General features: G+C 49.9%; 1 non-coding gene across 1 annotated transcript; it reads right to left on the bottom strand.

The window, feature by feature from the left end:
- Positions 1-11,847: 11,847 nt before the first annotated feature.
- TRNAG-CCC lies at positions 11,848-11,920 on the bottom strand. The gene has a single exon. It is a non-coding gene; the product is annotated as a tRNA-Gly (tRNA).
- Positions 11,921-16,001: the final 4,081 nt, after the last annotated feature.

Genomic DNA, 16,001 nt, shown 5'->3' with positions numbered 1-16,001 from the left:
CCTTCATCCCCTGCTCTGCTCTGAGACCCAGGAGGCTGACCCACGCGAATCATGTCACCTTGTCATCTAACTTGGGGTGAGATAATGAAGCCAGTGGTGGGAAGTGGGGGGAAAGCAGCCTGTGCCAGATACCATAAAGCCAGTGGAAATCTCACTACAAAGAGGAGAGGGACTTCTTGAAGATGAAGACGTCACAGAGGGAAGACAGGCTAATAGATGAAGGCCAATGTGCTCTATACAGGCACCTGGATTCAGCCTTGCCTGAAAGCCTGCTTCAAAAGCTTTCAATTTGATGATCCAACAAATTTCTTTCTTCCCTTAAGCTAACCTCTGCATTCAAAAAGAGTTCTGATGGGACTTAAACTTCCAATCTTTTTCAGATTTTATATTAACATTCCACAAATGATATACGTAAACAAACAGAACAAAGAGTCCTGATGGGCTCGGGTGATCTTGCAGTATTATAAAATGAGCAGTTCACTTGGGATTGGTCTGTCCAGTGTTTTAATCATAGTGTTTTAATCCAGTGTTTTAAATCATAGCTCTACATAACCTTGGGCAAAAGACATCAATCTCCGAGTCTATTCTTTCACACCCACAGACACCCGGAGAAGAATTAAATAAAATAACACCTATAAAAGCATCTAGATTATACTAGATGTGCCCAATAAATGAGTTTACCGCAAACTCTCTCCCCTTTCTCCTAGGACCCTAACAAGGAAAAGTCTGGATCCTAGCACTGATGAGTTTGTATATTTCATGAGACAACCCCATGCACTGTCTTATTCCATCATGCTCTCTCCACCCATTGGAATGTTAGTGAAAAGCTACCAGCTTGTGTGATTTCTGTGCAAATGGCATGACATCGCTGGGTCTCAGTTTTCTCAAGTATGTTGCTTACCAACTGTTGTGAAAATGAAATGTGTACAGTATTAGAACAGGGTCTGGAACATAATACACGCTCAATAAATGCTGATTACTTTATTGGTGGAGGTAGTGGTTTTACTAATAAGTATTGTTACTGTCTCTGAGCACCTGCTCTGGTTTTGCGTATACACCCTCTCATCATCTAGATCTTGATAACACAACCCTGTGAGGTCGGTAATGATGTTCCAACTGCACAGAGGGGCTACAGCTCAAAGAAACTGAATTACTTACCTGAGTGTTGGAGCTGGGATTTGAATATCTGTGCCCTAACCCAAGCACAATGTATTTAAGGACTACAGGTATCGCCTTCCCAGAGTCTCCACTCACGTTTCACATTCAGCCAGCCACAATCTCTGAACTTAGAAAGGCATCTTTCTGGCACTCTGCAGGTGCAAGCCCTCCAGAGAAGCTTCCCAAGTCTGCTCCTCCAGCCATCATCTCCCTTTGCAAACACACTTTCTGTTCATGTGAATGAAACCCGCTAACTGGTATGGTGTCTGCTCTAATTATAGGCTCTCCAGCCTGTGCCAAGAGGAAGCTGGTTAGTGTACACTTGAGTAGATTTCAAATCGAATTTTGAGAGTCCCCGGCATGAGGGAAGGAGGCCAAGTTCTCCTCCGGAAGAAAATCATGGGAAATGCTGGCCCATGTGAGCGTCCCCGGCTCCTTGCCTGCTGGAGCAGGTGATGCCTTTGCTTCCCGGGTTACAGAGTCCTCTTTCCAGCTCCTTTTCCTCTGTTTCTAGCCTTTTTCAGGAGCTGGGAAGCTGGGGGAAGGAATGGGAGAGGCAACCCGAGGTGCTGAAACGGAGGAAGTACAGCAAAGGGCAAACAATGCCTTGGTATCCGAGGAAACTGAATTCTGAACACAGCTCTGCCTCATTTCATTTCACTGCCTTTCTGAGTCTCAAGCTCCTCATCTATCAAACAGTACTTTCTCTACAACAAGGATGTGTGTTGCTGCATTTATTCAACATTTATTCAATATTTACAGTGTGACCTATTTCATGCTGCATTATATCCATTACAGCTATGAATAAGATGCTTTCCTGGGAGCTTTAGAACTCCTGGTCCAGCTAGAAGCAAGCCATTTGATACTAGTCACACACTGTGATGAGAGAAGGACAAGCCTCTACAGGAAGGAGGGGCACTTGACCCAGAATTGGTGCATCCTGGAAGACTTCCTGGAGGAGGCACATCTAGGATGCAACCTCAAGGATGACACGAATTAAAGGACAGTTCAGGATGCTCTCCTTCATGTGGGCCAAGAGAGGAAGAAAAAAAAATAGCGCATTCCAGAAACATCATTTAGAATAGCCAAATATCAGGGGTGGGGGTGTAGACAGGAATAGTCAAAATAAAGAAATTTTTTTTTCAAAAATCATGGAATTCAACAGAGCCAATCAAAACAACATTGACAAAGAACACCACTTTCTTTTTTTCTCTAGTTTCTTTTCTCAACTGTCTTAACTATATTTGCAAGTCCTATAATACATTTTTAGTATAAGTTTACTTTGTATTGAAGTATAGTTGCTGCCCAGTATTATATGTTACAGATGTATAATATAGTGAGTCACAATTTTTAGAGACGATATTCCATTTACAGTTATTATAAAACTTTGGCTATATTCCCCATGTTGTACAATATATCCTTGTAGCTTATTTTATACTTAACAGTTTGTACCAGTTAGCTCCCTGCCCCTATGTTGCCCTTATCCTTTCCTTCTTCCCACTGCTAACTGCTAGTTTGTTCTCTATATCCACGAGTCTGCTTTTTCGTTTATTCACTAGTTTGCTTTATACATGTAAGTGATATTGTATAGTATTTGTCTTTCTCTGTCTGACTTACTTCACTCAATATGATAATCTCTAGGTCACCCATGTTGCTACAAATGGCAATATTTCATTCTTTTTATGGCTGAGTAGTATTCCATCTATTGATGAATCCATAGGTTGCTTCATACCTTGGCAATTGCAAATAATGTGCTATGAACATAGAGGTGCATGTATCTTTTTGTATTGTGGGGTTTTTTTAAATATATACCTTTTTTTTTTCAGATACATGCCACATTTCTCCTTCACAAATGTTCTAAAGAGGGGCAGATGGGCCTTGATGAAAACAAAGGGGGAAAAAAAAAAAACATGACATCTCTACAGCATTACTGGCACCATTATTCTGTTGAGAGCAATTGCACTCATCACCGGTTTGGGAATTTCAGAAACATCTTCACAGCCATACCCAGAACGTCTTACCAAATGTCCAGACTCTCCATGATTCGGTCAAGTTGACACATAAAATTAACCATCAAAGCGTTTATAGAAGAAATCACAGGGTAGAAAAAATTTTTGAACACACCAAACTCCTCTCCTGAACACACCAAAATCACAACTGTGCACAGCAACCACGGATGAAAAAGGCCGGAACTCTCCAGAAAAGACATACAACTGAAGAAGGAACCCCAGTGAGACGGGCAAGAGGGTTGGACCGGTGACACAGCCAAATCCCACACCCCAGGAGGGGGATCCACGCGCTGGAGGACAGTCACACTGCAGCGCTTCTCCCACGGGAGTGAGGGGTCTGGGTCCCTCCTCGGGGTCCCCAGCCCGGGGGTCCTGCACCAGGAGGATAAGCCCCCAGAGCGTGTGGCTTTGAAGGTTAGCAGGGCATCATTTCTGGAGCCCCTGAGGGCCGGGGGGTTATAGAGGCTTTACTCTCAGAGGCGTGCAGACAACCTCACTCACTCCGGGGCAGAGGGCACAAGTGCCTGGGCCACACCTAACTGCCGGTCTTGGAGGGTCTCTGGGTGAGGCCGGGAGACGGGCTCGTCCTGACAGAAACCGTACTTGGGAGCTCCTTCCACTGAAGGAGGCTGACGCGGCCTCCAGCTCCTTACGGCCAAAGACCTGGCCTGGCCCTGCCGGTGCTGCCACACTTCAGGCCAAGCAGTTAACCGGGCGGGACGCAGCCTCACTCACCTGCTGTCGAGCGAGCTGTCAAATGGGCCTGAACCCACAGCGGCCTCTGACAAGAACCTCTCAGCTCACAATCCCAGAATCCCCTGCGCCCAAGACCCAGTTCCCCCACGGCCCCAGAATCCCCTGCGCCCAGGGTCCAGCTCTACTACGGTCCCAGAATTCCCTGCGCCCAGGACCCAACTCCCCCACGGTCCTAGAATCCCCTGCATCCAGGGCCCAGCTCCGCCACAGTCCTAGAATCTCCTGAGGCCAGGACTCAGCTCCACCACGGTCCTAGAATCCCCTGGGCCCAGGGCCCAGCTCCGCCACAATCTCAGAATCTCCTGAGACCAAGACTGAGCTCCCCCACAGTCCTAGACTCCCCTGCGCCGAGGGCCCAGCTCCACCATGTTCCCAGAATCCCCTGCGCCCAGGACCCAGCTCCCTACAGTCTCAGAATGCCCTGAGCCCAGCCCCGCCCCTGAGGAGCCTCTGAACCAGCCCCACCCGCCTGGAGCGGACCCCAGACTCAGAAAAGCCACAATCCCCATTCCTTCAGACCCTGTCTGCTCCCGGCAAGCCAGACCCTACTCTGGGACCAGCTTGGCCCCAGCCCTGCCCTCTGGTGAAAGTAAGTCACTTAGTCGTGTCCGACTCTTTGCGACCCCTGGACTGTAGCCCACCAGGCTTCTCCATCCATGGGATTTTCTAGGAAGAGTACCAGAGTGGGGTGCCATTTCCTTCTCCAGGGGATCTTCCCAACCCGCGGATCGAACCCGAGTCTCTCGCATTGCGGGCAGACGCTTTATCATCTGAGCCATAGGCCAACACAACTTTCAGCACACCACAGACCCTGTACCCAAATGTGTCCGGAACCTCAGCCCCACACACCCAGCGGACAATCTGACACCAGGTCTGGGACCCCTGGTCCCTGCAGCCAGACTCCCAAGACCAGCTCTGCCTGCCAGTAGTGTGGCAGCAACCCCAGGACCCGACTTCACCCACCACTGAGCGGGCAATAGCCTCAGAGTCTTCTGGACCCTGACTCAGCCCAGCAGTGAGCCTGCACTAGCGCCAGGGTTCCCTAAGGTTCTGTAGTCAGGCACCTCGTGACTCAGGTTTGCCAACCAGTTGCTGGCAGCCTCCACACAGGAAAAGCCTGGCAACCAGCTGGATCGGGGGCCTGTCAAGCCTACCAGACTGCCCATATAGCCAGCCCACCACCACAGAAGGACCCAAGCAGCCCTCATAGGGGAGCCCATAGAGCAAACAGCTTGGGGGTAACGAGAGGGGAATGTTTTGCTGGGACCCACAGGACGTCCCCATAGTGAACGTTTGTCCTACTCAGACCACGTCTGCCTCCTTCTGTTCTTGGCCCCTCAGTCCTTACAATTCACCTGTTTCTGTCACCCTGGCTTCGATAACCTGCTCACCAGAAAACCCCTGAACAGCCATTGCTGAATGTGCCAGACTACACGGCAGGCATTTTGCATTCATGACACCTTGTTTAAGCCTCACAGGAACCCTTCACGTGAGAATAAGGGGCCAAGAAAGGGCTCTGTAGACTCAACAGGATGAGAACTGTTTAATTATAGCTGAATTGAGGATTAATTATTGTCAGACATTGTGATGAGCACTTTACATACACTATTTCATTTAACCCAAATATTAACCCTACGAGGTATTGTTGTAGTTCCTATTTTACATGTAGGAAAATTGAGGGCCAAAGAGGTGAAATCATATGCCAAATGAGTGTAACAGTGGGGACCGGTGACTGCTCTTGGACATAAATCCAATTAAAAACAAAAAGCCCTTAGTCTAAGGAAAGGAACTTACAGGCTCATGTAGCATAAAAATGTAAAGGAACAGCATCAGGCATGGCTGGATCCAGGCACTTAGGTATCTGTCTCCATCTCTTGGTATACTTTGTTTTATGATAGTTTTACTCCGAGGAAAGTTCTCCTTCATTGAGGTAAGATGACCAAAAGCACCTCTAGGTATACCCCAAAGCAATTCAGCAACCGCCATCAAAATGCAAGTCTCATTGGACCAAACCTGGGGTCACATGACCATCTAACCTGCTCTCTGCGGTCAAAAGGGTTGAAAGGTACTATTGTCCAGGCCAGGATTGCCTGCCCACTCTTGAGACTGGGAGGGGTGTAAGGTGTAGGAGAGGAGCCTTCTCACAAAGGAATACCAAGAATCTGTTATTAAAACCCACAGAGCAGAACAAGGCAGCTGAGCGACAGTGACCGCCACGCAGGGATCTGACCCAGAGCCGCCTTGCTTATAGCCTGGGGTGTTAACCAGTATGCACCAGCCCCTCTGTTTTGATTGCCTCTTTCTAATTCCCTGGCCCTGGGCTGACCCCTCGCAGAGTCCCCTCCTTCAGCCCTCGGCGCTGAGCGCTGGTACTTAACGGTCATGCCAAGCGGGTGATGGATGGCAGCTGCCCAGAAGGCTCTTCAAAGGGTACAGGCAGCTGCTGGCCTTGAAATGACTCTTCTGTAGGGACGAAACCCAAATGCAGTCACAACACCGTGGGGCTGCCTCAGCTTTTTGTGGATTCTCCCACTTTGGGCCCCCTGCCTCTGTTTCCAGTTTACATCCCAGCAAAGTAAAACATCCCAGGCTGCTCTGAGGCAGAAAAATCTTATCAGAAATGGAAGCATGTGACCATCCTAGCAGCCAAATAATTGTTCCTTTGTGTTGTCAGAACATCAGCCCTGGAAGATACCCCAGGTGGTTCCCTATCCCACCTTCCCATCAAGCAGAGGAGGTTCAGAGAGGCTGAGACCTTATCCAGAGCCAGGGAGTGGAGGCAGAGCTAGGGCACATGAAGGAGAATTCATACTAACTGTGCACCTACTGTGTGCCGAGCTCACACTGGGGGCTTCAGCCAAGTTTTAGCTGCTTGTTCAAACCACAGGGCAAAACTTTAGGGATGAGCCCTCAGTGTGTAAGGCAGGGAAGCCTGAATTCCACACCAAGGCCCTGCTGTGCAGGGCATCCGTGGTCCAATCTTGTCTGGGATTTGGTTTCTCCATTTAGAAAACAGGATTGATTACCTCAAGGGTGATTCCACCTCAACATTCCAGATTGTGTGGTAAAGGCCATCCTGGGGGGAAGGGGGGCCATCTGGGCAACTTTTTAGCCATGAGAGGGAGAGGCCACAGACTCTTCTGTGAGCAGCTGTGATGCTGAAGCAGGCCCCCCTGGATTAAGAGGATGAAGTCCTAAGTCATAGACCACACCCTTCCTGATCCAATCCCTGCCAGCCCCTCCTCCCTCCAACCTGCAGCCTTACCCATCACGCTCCAGCACTCACCGCCCTGAAACACGTGAACTTCCAGGAGCCACCCCGCTGTCCCTCCCCTCCAGGACTCTGCCATGCTGCCCCCTCCCTGGCTAACTCCCACTCATGCTTCTGTTCCTTCTAGAACACCACCCCGTCTTCCCTTACTCACCCCTCAGATTAATTTAGGAGCCTCCCCAACGTATCTCAGGCCCCTCTGCTCCCCATTAGAGTGCTTTTTATTAGGTTGCAACCTGCCACTTGTCTGTCTCCCCTCCTGGATCATAAAATCAAGGACAGGACTGACTCCGGTCACAGCCGTATCCCCAACACCCAGGATGGAACTTGCCCAACAAGAGGTAAAGAGGGAACCCTAACTAAATTCGAGTGGTCATGAGCATCCCAAGGGTCCTGGGAAGACTGTGCCCCAGAAGACCCCTCTGAGCACTGAACAGAAGAGATTTTTCCTCCCCTGTTTACCAGGAGGACTTCTGTCCCCGCCTGCATGGTTTATCGGCAGTAACAGCGGTAGTGCCCATTGGCAGTGATCGTATTTCTGGCTGTGAGACCTGAGAGGGGGACTTGTCACCTTGCTCCTGAACCGCACTGCAAGCCTCCCAATACCCAGAGGCCAGGAGTCCACTATTATTCTCTGCACAGCAGCTGGGGAGCATCCTTCCAAAAGGCAGATCAGATCACGGCCGTTCTGGGAGCACAAACTTCTGAGCCTTTCCCGTTTCACTAAAAGCCCAAATCCTTAGAATTCCTTGCGAGGCTGTAGCAGGTTGGATTTAAGGAAAAGGCACAAAAGGGCACCTCAGACCCCAGCCAGAATGGCCTTTTATCACACAGTCCAGAATGCTGAGATGGAAGACTCTTTGGGGCCATCAGTGCCATTTTCTGAAAGGAAAACGTGAGATGGTGTTAGACATCATGCAGCCTTGGATCAGTGCAGTCAGAAGGGAGGTGGGGAGGGCTGGGGAGGGGGAGGCCCCAGGCCACAAGGCGGGTCCAGGAGAGCCCCGTAGCCAGAATGGCCCATCGGAGTTAGCCCACACTGGGGAGTAAATGACCAGGCTTCTACACCCGCCGTTGTCAGTTACTGGATGCAGACAGCAAGGAAGGGCAAGGTGGCCTCTGGGGCTGGCCTGTCCCTGAGGTTGACAGCTGAAGGGCAGAGGCCAGTGACGCCGCAAGGCCTTCCCTCAAGGAGAGTCCTAACAAAGCCCCACCCAACCTGGCCCCCGTCACCTCTCTGGCTGCACCTCTCCTCCCCTGCCTCTTGCCGCCCTGACCCCCTCCTTCCTCCAACCCACCCTCGCCTTCCCACCTCAGGGCCTCTGCTCTTGATGACCTGCCCGCCCGAAGTGCTTTTCCTCCAGTCAGGTCCATGCCTTGTCCCCTCAGTCTCTGCAAAGGTCACCTTATTAGAGTGTCCTTCCTTGAGGGCCCCCTCAGTAAAAGTATAAGAGCGGCTCCCCGCTTCGCCCTGCCCTTCTTCGCTGCCACTCTCTGACTCACTGTGTTATTGTTATGTAGTGGCTAAGTCGTATCCAACTCTTTGTGGGCCCTGTGGATTGTCGCCCTCCAGGCTCCTCTGGCCATGGGATTTCCTAGGCAAGAAGACTGGAGTGGCTTGACATGCCCGCCTCCAGGGGTTCTTCCCAACCCAGGGATCGAACCCTTGTGTCCTGAGTCTCCTGTTTGGCAGGTGGATTCTTTCCCACTGAGCCACCTGGATAAGCCTCGTTTATTTGTTATTGTCCATCTCCTTCCTCTCAAACTGAAGCCCAGGGGACTTGTCTGGTGCAGTGCACACAAGCAGCGCCAAGCTGAGAGCCCAGTGCATCGAAGGAACTCAGTAAATACCTGGGGGCTGAATCAATAAGCCTCCAGTCCTTCACCTGTGGCAGATGAGATCCTGGCTTTGAACTGTTTAGAGCAGTCCCCCTGTACTGGCCCTCCACAGGACACCAGGCTTCAGCATCATAGCGCACCCAGGATGTGGGTGCCATAACTTTAATTCCCCTTTGCCCCACTGTACAGAGGAGGCAGCCGTGAGCCAGAAGCCACACGCCCCAGGTCACAGACCAGGGGACAGCTGAGCCCTTGCAGGAAGCAAGGACTGTCTGACATTGTGTGGGTGGTGGGGGCGGAAGGTGGGGGTGTTCTGGGCGCAGCTGCTCCTCAGCTCAGGGGTCCTGCCGCCCCCTGGCTATTTCTCTTATTTCGTGCTCAAGTCTGCCATTGCTCTCTCAGTACAATGGTGTTTATTAACTTCCCACTGAGCTCATTACGGAGCAGCCACCTTATCACCGACCACCTGCATTCGGAGCTGGGCAAGATCACACTCAGCTTATAAATGGCCCCAGTCTCCACCCCAGGGGTAACCATAGACTCAGGGGCCACCCGCTTCACTCGGAAGTTCAAGTCCGAGGGCAAAGAGCTGGCCCCTCCTCTGTCCCCAGCCCTCGCCACCACTCCGGGACCAGGAGTCAAGCAGGAATCCATCTGAGTCTCCCACTCTCTCTGTCCTGTCTGCCATCCCTGTGCCAGACACACATTCATCTTGACACTGTGACAAGTTCACTGCCACGTGGCTGTCATCCTCAGCGTGGCCCAAGAGAACTGTCGTTGGAACTTCCCGTGACAACATTGCAAACCTCAGACAGGCGTGAGCTTTGCCGTGGATTCACTCTGTGCTCCTGGGCCAGATCGCTAATCTCTGCGAGCCTCAGCTTTCCCATCTCTATAATGGACGTAATCACGCCCCCATGAATGCTTGTGTGCAATTTACATGTAATAACAAATGCTTATAGTCAAAAGCCCAACCGTTCAGTCCTCACTTCGCTATGCAGTCAGCTGAGTGTTTAGGGATCACGACATTTTAGGGGCCCATGAAAATATTTTAATTTCTTTTAAAACCAAAAGCCAAGTTGTAACATAATCCAGTGGGAGATAATATTCCTTCTTGTACCAAAGCAGTCATAAAATACAATTTTAATTATTTTTTTTAATGGAGGAAGAGGCCCTTAAAGGTAGAAATGTGTAGAGCCCAGGAACTCTGTGATACAGTCCAGGAACGCCACAATGCAGCTCTGCAGCCATGTTTGTTCGGGGAGTTGGAGGCACAGACCGGGACCCAGAGAAGGCACTTGATTAGTTTGACCTGTACTTGACCAGTATGACTTGAACTTTGGTAACTTGATGAGCCACAAGGCTTGACAAGCAATCAGCTCACAGTCTAGCTCACAGTCTAACAAAACCCATTCCTTATTCTTGCCACAAATATTTGTGGAGTTCCTATTCTAAGGGCTTCCCAGGTGGCCCAGTGGTAAAGAATCCACCCGCCAATGCAGGAGACTCGGGTTCGATCCCTGGGTTGGGAAGATTCCCTGGAGAAGGGCATGGCAACCCACTCCAGTATTCTTGCCTGGAGAATCCCATGGACAGAGGAGTCCTCTGGCTGCAGTCCATGGGGTCAAAAAGAGTTGGACACGACTGAACAACTTAGCATGCACATACTCTGAGCTAGGCTCGTTCTGGGTTCAAGTATTGGTGTGAGTACTGTCTGGCTGTGTGAACTTGGGAAAGTGACTTTACATCCGTGTGCTACTGATAAAATGCGAGTGATGGGTGTCAGAATTCAGACAATCCAGTGAAAGCTTTTAGAAGATAGCCCAGTGTATAATAATCACTCCAAAATATTAGCCCAAGGTAACCATCGCAGACATGGTCCCCACCCCCAAGGGAGCCTGCAAAACCCAGTCCATGAACAAGCATGTTAATAAAGGGTTTGGCCTTGGTGGTCATCAGTGCTATGAAGGAAATAAGAGAGTGGTGTTAGAGCAACCTCCCCTTGATGGCCTTCGGTCAAAGGCCACATCCAGCCCAGGGAGGCCAGGTGGACAAACACCCAATCCTCCTCTCCTCCCGCCCCCTGATCTCCTGCTGGGTTCCTCATTGGCTGAACCCAGCCAGGGCCAGGCGTGGGAATCTGTGGATGTGCCCAATCAGGTCAGCTTCCCGGGCTCAGGGCGGGATGGTGAAGGATGGAGCTCAGTCTGGAGGGTCAAGCAGGATACCTCCCACATAGAGCCCCGCCCCACTGCAAGGCTGAAATCATTCATTAGCTCCTCTTTGCCCACAAGTTCCCAAGGATGCCCCCACGGCCCCTCGGTCCCTACACCTGCTCCCACTCCCATCTCACCCTCAAGTTTGGGGAACTTCTCATGGTTCCTCCAAAGCATAAGGCCATTTTACATCTCTAGAGCTTCACCCCAGCTGTTGCCACCCCCTGGAATGCCCTCCCCACACCCACACCTGGGCAAACCCCAACAGGACAGTGGGACAGTGCAGAGCCTGGAAACCTGGCTTCCAGTTCTGTTTCTGCCACTTCTTAGCTGCATGACCTGGGGGAAGCCAGTTCATCCGATGGAACCTCAGTGTCTCACCTGTAACGTGCCAAGGATGCTAGTCCACATTGTGAAGTTACTATGAGAACCAAACAAAATAATGCTTATAAAGGGCTGGGCAGGAGGTCACTCAGTGAGTCATATTAGAGGCAATTTTTTAAATTTATTTATTTGGCTGTGTCTGGTCTAAGTTGTGGCACACTGGAGCCTTTTAGTTGACGCATGTGACCTCTTAGTTGTGGCATGAGGGATTTGGTTCCCTGACTAGGAATCGAACCCAGGCCCCCTGCATTGGGAGCACAGAGTCTTAGCCACTGGACCACCAGGGAAGTCCCCAGAGGCAATTTTTAAGAAGTACATCACTTATGAAGCCATTCCTGACCATCTGTCCCTTGAGTATCAGGGCCCCACTGTTCTGTGAGCATCAGTGGACCTTTCATGGACAGCTCTTGGGGCCCCTAGAATGCTTTCTTCTGCATCTCCATCCATGCCCTGTGAGTTCCAAGAGAGAAGGACCTGAGAGTATTCTATCTGTGTCCTCAGCATCCAATGCACGGCAGACACTCTGTGAATACGGAATGAATGAGTGAATGAATGAACAAGTGTGCAAACCAGGGGACCAATCTGCCTGCTCCTCCACCTGAATAAAGCTTGAACTACTTCAGTCCCCGCCTGGACTACTAAACAGGGCACAGGGTGACCTCTTGAGGAAGCCCAGGCCCAAGGTCATGGCAGGGGGAGGGATACTAAGGGCAGTACTGGGGCTGGGAGGAGGTGGCAGGCCCCAGCTCATTGGAAATGCAGAGAGAATCCCAGCGCGGCAGCCTTCTCTGGCAGGGAGCGCGCGGGAAAAGACAAGAAAAATGAAGCCGCCACAATCTCATTTTCTGAGGCCTGCAAGTCAGCCAGGAAATAGCTATTATTCCATCGCACTGTCGGTATTAAGTTATTTCCTTCACTAAATACGGGAATGTTCATGAATATCTATTGAGTCCCAGGTACAGACACCTCCTGGCTCTGTGGCTCAGTCACTCTGCCTTTACATTCCTCCAACAACACCCCTCAATCTTGCTCTGAAGTGAAAGACAATAGTATTTTAAATTGGTTAATAAATCTCGGAATTGATGCTCCTCGAAGGCCCGAGAACTTCGTCTCTATTACTTGAATAAAAGGGATCACATTTTAACCACTGCTGGGCTAGGAATTCAGGAGAGGGACCTGAACCAGCCTCTCCTTCGTGCTGGGGAGGGGAGGGTCGGAGGCTTCAGGACCCCGCATCTGACGGAACCCTTTGGACAGCCAGGAAATTCTCATTTTTCTGGTCGATTCAGGCCAGCGGGACATCTTGGACCACTTTGGTTTTGATGGCTTTGTGTTCGGCCAGCTCCCCTGGATTCAAATAAAAGAGACTTGGAAGCAGAGCTCCAAGGAGAAGATGGATATCTTCTGACATCCTTTAAAAAGGATAGGGACTTCCCTGGCTGTCCAGAGGTTAAGACTCTGAGCTTCCAATACAGGGGTTGTGGGTTCAATCCCTGGTAATGGAACTAAGATCTAGCATGCTGCCAAATTTAAAAAAAAATAATTAAAAATAAAACCACCTGGATGCAGATAAGGAAGGAAGGAAGGGGAGGGAAGCATAAATAATACTGTTTGGAACACCATTCCAGGTGTTGATTCTTTTATCACCTTCCTCATGGGCACAGGTGAACTCGAGCATCCTTGTTGGGGTGGAGAAAGCTTTGAAAAGCCCAGATGTGGGAGAATGAGAAGTAGGACTAAAATGCCTCCTGTTTGTTCAGTTTCTTGCCATCTGCTTCACATGTTTTCCCAACCCATCCTCGCAGCCACCCTAGGAAATGCAAAGTCCAGACATTGTCAACAGGCCAGAAAACCCACGGGTCAGAATCATCTCTATGTACCCAGCACCCAACACACGGCCTGGCCCCAGAGTTGTTGCTGTTGTGTACTAGCTCAGTCATGTCTAATTCTTTGTGACCCCATGGCTTGTAGCCCACCAGGCTCCTCTGTCTGTGGAATTTTCCAGGCAAGAATGCTGGAGTGGATTGTCATTTCCTTCTCCAGGGGATCTTTCCAACCCAGGGAAACCCGTGTCTTCTTCATTGGCAGCCAGGTTCTTTACCCCTGAGCCTCCAGCCCCGGTGTATCAGCTTCAGAAATAATGGGGAAATGGGCTATTGTACAACATCGCCAATTTACAGATGTGCCAACTGAGGCTTGGGGCAGGCAAAGGCTTGCTCAGCAACTCATAGTGAACTGGACCATCAATGACTCAGCTAAGACAGTCTGTGCACCCACTATGCCCAGGCCCTGAGCTGGGTACCACAGATACAAGTGTGAACAAAAAAAGGTGCTTGATGGGGCTCGTCGTCTTGGAGTGAGGTGGGGGGCAGGGGACAGCGGGGCAGAGAGCACTTGGGTGACTAAAGAGAGAACCGGGACAACTTCAGGTGTACAGTAAGTCCACTACATACGACAAGTTCCATTCCGAGTGAGCTAGTAAGCCCAATTGGTTCATACGTCCAGCAAAGTTAGCCTAGATACCCAACTAACACAATCGGCTATTAGTAATGTACACAATAGGTTTCTGCTACTTTTCACCCAATTAATACATCAGTGAAAGTTGTTAAGTCGTGTCCAACTCTTTGCGACCCCGTGGATATACAGTCCATGGAATTCTCCAGGCCAGAATACTGCAGTGGGTAGCCTTTCCCTCTCCAGGGGATCTTCCCAACCCAGGGATCGCACCCAGGTCTCCCACATTGCAGGTGGATTCTTTACCAGCTGAGCCTCAATGGAAGCCTAAGAATACTGGAGTGGGTAGCCTATCCCTTCTCCAGCGGATCTTCCTGACCCAGGAATCGAACCCGGGTCTCCTTCACTGCAGGCGGATTCTTTATCAACTGAGCTATCAGAACAAACACAAAAAGAAAACATTTTTAATCTTACAGGACAGTCCCAGGTTCGTTTCTGGAAACTGGGTCCCAACCACAGGACTCGGGATATCCTGGTCTCTTCAAGATTCATCAAAGCACACATCCCATGGTTGTCACTGGAGGAGCAGGTGGAGAGTGACCCCCTGGCTAACCAAGGGACCTCTCATCACGGGTGGGTCAGAGAAGCGGAGCTCCGAGGCACTTTCAGAAAATCTCACAGTCTGGCAAGGGCCTCGTCCAGAGTGCTGAACTCCATCTGGGGAATAAAGCCAGACACATCACTCTTTTGGACAAGCAATTTTTTTTTTGCATAATTGACAATTCTTGGCATATTCTCCCCTTCTCTGCTCACAGACTTCTTTTCATGTCACTCATGCACGTACCAGACACTCCGAGGTGACTTCCCGTGAAAGGAGAACGCCAGAGAGACCTCTGTCTCCCTACCCTTAAATATTCCACTTGTTATAAATTCCCCGAGGAGTCTTCTCAGCTCCAAATATCAGGGGAACAGAAAGGGGGGAGAAAAGAGGGGGAAAAAAACACATTCTCAGAACAGTTCTTTGTACTTGAGATTCTTTGGTTTGTATTAAAATATTCTCATCTCCCCATAATTTATGAACACTCCTGGCACTAAGAGGCTTCGCTTTGTCCCTGATCCTCCGTTCTAGAAATAAAACGAAGAATGTCAGTGCGGACATCTCCCGGAGGGAGGAGGCGACTAGCCAGACCCTTCCAGAGCATCTGATTTGAGTGGTCGGGGAAAGGCAGACTTATTTCCTGACCCCTTTTATCAGGGAGGAGACTCAGCAGTAGGCACTTCCCTGTCCATGATCTCATTTGATTTTCCCAACAGTCCTCCCATGCTACTATTATAATTATTATGATGCCACTCTCTCAAAGGAAACAGTGAGACTCTAAGCGGTCAAGTGTCCTCTCAAAGTCAGAGCTGGCAAAATATGGGCCTTGGATTTAAATCCAGATGTGGCTGACCTCCCAGTGCTCCTACCAGTTGACTATACCATCTAAAGGAGGAGTAATCAAGGCAGGCTGCCTGGAAGAAGCAGGATTTAAACTGAGTCTCCGAGCTGCTGGTTTCCCAGCTTGCTGTGTTTTCTGGTGGCAGAGGTGCAGCTGTCCTTAGTCATTCAGTCTCTATAACACCCTGAAGGAGGCAGGATCTGTAATATATTCAGCATCATTTTTGAAAATACATGGATTTGATATTTTCTCCCTCATATGAAAACCTCTGCTTCTCCTACCCCTGTGACAGCTGAGCAAAATTTAACATCCTGATCATGACATTCAAAGTTAATAATTTGTCCTAACCTACCTTTTCAGCTTTCTGCCTCATTACCATCACACACATATACACAAACACACACACATAGATATGCCCTTAAAGATATCCCATGTTCTAGTCAAATAACACTTTATCCTCATACAGGAGGATACA

This window comes from Oryx dammah, unplaced genomic scaffold (genome assembly GCF_014754425.2).
Source record: "Oryx dammah isolate SB20612 unplaced genomic scaffold, SCBI_Odam_1.1 HiC_scaffold_12, whole genome shotgun sequence".
Lineage (NCBI taxonomy): Eukaryota > Metazoa > Chordata > Mammalia > Artiodactyla > Bovidae > Oryx > Oryx dammah.
The sequence above is the reverse complement of the archived record's forward strand: the minus strand, read 5'-3'. Positions and strand labels throughout refer to the sequence as shown.